The following is a 1,950-nucleotide window of genomic DNA, read 5'->3' as shown; positions in this document are numbered from 1 at the left end:
TTGCTTTTGATATATGTAGAAAAGTTCTCGTGTTGTTTGGGGGTTTTTTTTTGTTTGTTTGTTTGGTTTTGGTTATTTGTTTTGTAAAATATTGGTAATTATCCTGTATGTTTATCATAAGTTCAAGAACAATAGACCTTGCAGCTGAAGTTGCTCATCTGCAGAGATTAAATCTACTTCAGCCTCAGCCTGAACTTAATCGAAAGATTACTCAAGCTGCACAAATCTCTTAACAGACGCTACAGAGACAATGGGCCTCAACAAAGACTTTGAGAAGCAGAAGAAACCTGAAGGCAGGCTCTTCATTTCTGAGAGTCAACAAGTAACACATTCAACATTTTCCTTTGATTGTCTGAAAGAATGAGTAAAGAACAATAACTTGTTTCAATCTTGTTCTAGTAGAGCCATTTCATCCAACAAATTCGTTACTCTTGCTTTCAAAGTAGAAAGAGGAAGTATTTCCTCCTTCAGGTTTACCTGTGCCCCCCCTTCTTTTATGCTGTTTCTGGACAGGGGAGGAAGAGAGGCAGGAAACAGAATTAAGAACTACCTCATAGTGAATTTGAATTATAATGTGTTTGGGAAAAAATCCACCCAAGGAAGATGAAGCTTTACCTTAGGAAAGGCAGAACAGTTTACTTACCATTTGATATGAAGTTCAGTGAAGATAAAGGTTAGTTCAAACTTATTCAGCTACATGCTGAGTGAGGTGAGAATACAGCATATCAAGTAATGTATGATGACCTTAGAAGTTTTGGTAAGTGGTAACAACTTGAAACAATTTATGAAAGATCTGATTAAAAAAAGAGAAACATCTGTATATTACTACATATGAAAACATGGTCATCTATGGAAATCTACTGTTTAAAGTTCCTATGTCAACACAATTCCTCTTCAGGTAACGTAACTGGCAGTCAATAAGTGGACGAAGTTCCCCATCTGATAGTATCTCTGAGAAATAGCTTCATATCTACAAGTGATATTCACTGAGGAAACCATTGTCCAGTGGGGATTTGCATGTCAATAAGTAGAAATTTGTAGATTTCATGAATAGGAATAGATAGCTTAGAGTTTAAGAGACACATTTAGGAATATCATATGCATAACTCAGTAGCATGAAGAGTTGTGCCATAATTTATGTCACCATTCATCCTTGTTGCACACAAATAAAGTTATTTTCTGAAGCGGAAAGGGAACTTCCTCCCAGAAAAGAAGGAAAACAAATTAACCCATACAGCTTCACATCTCCCCAGCTATCTGGCCAAATCCACTCCTTCACACCCCACAAAACACAATTAATTTACTGCTAGGTTTTCTTCAGAAGTGTTGAATCATCCCATCTTCCAGTGACTTGAACTTCATCTCATTCTGTCTCTTGTACAACTTGACACCAAGGCAAAGCCCTATACCCAGAGCTCTTCTAAGCATGCTCAGAAATCACGCCTTCGTTTTGAGCAAGGACAACTGCCCGTACTTTGGTTGCAGAGTGGATTATCTTTTCATTTACATATTCCCACAAGTAGGGCCTCTAAAGGTTACATATGCCATAAAGCAGCATCTAATGCTTCAGAGCAGTTTTAACTCTAAGCCTAGCACCACCACACCATACAACCAGAGAAGTTCTCACATCCTAGACAGCAACTCACTAAGAAGAGAAAGAACTGGCAACAGTTAAAAGAAGCCCACAATTTCACAGACGCTTGGAGGGCTACAGGACTCACTCGGGGGCCCCTGAACTCCACGGACGCGTACCGAGTGAGAGGACAGGAAGGTGAATGAGGGAAAGGGACGTTTGGCAGAACGGGAGCGCAGTTAGTCTCCCACAGACGCCCTCCTCCGCACCTGGCGGAGCGCTCCCCCTTCCTCAGCGGGAAGGCGACCTGGCGACCCCGCCGCCCTCCCATCGCCTCAGGTGCCGGCGCCTCGCCCGCTTCCCGACGGCTTCCGTCA

Source organism: Pygoscelis adeliae, unplaced genomic scaffold (genome assembly GCF_000699105.1).
Source record: "Pygoscelis adeliae isolate BGI_AS28 unplaced genomic scaffold, ASM69910v1 Scaffold27, whole genome shotgun sequence".
NCBI classification, from domain to species: domain Eukaryota; kingdom Metazoa; phylum Chordata; class Aves; order Sphenisciformes; family Spheniscidae; genus Pygoscelis; species Pygoscelis adeliae.
Note: the sequence above shows the minus strand (reverse complement) of the source record.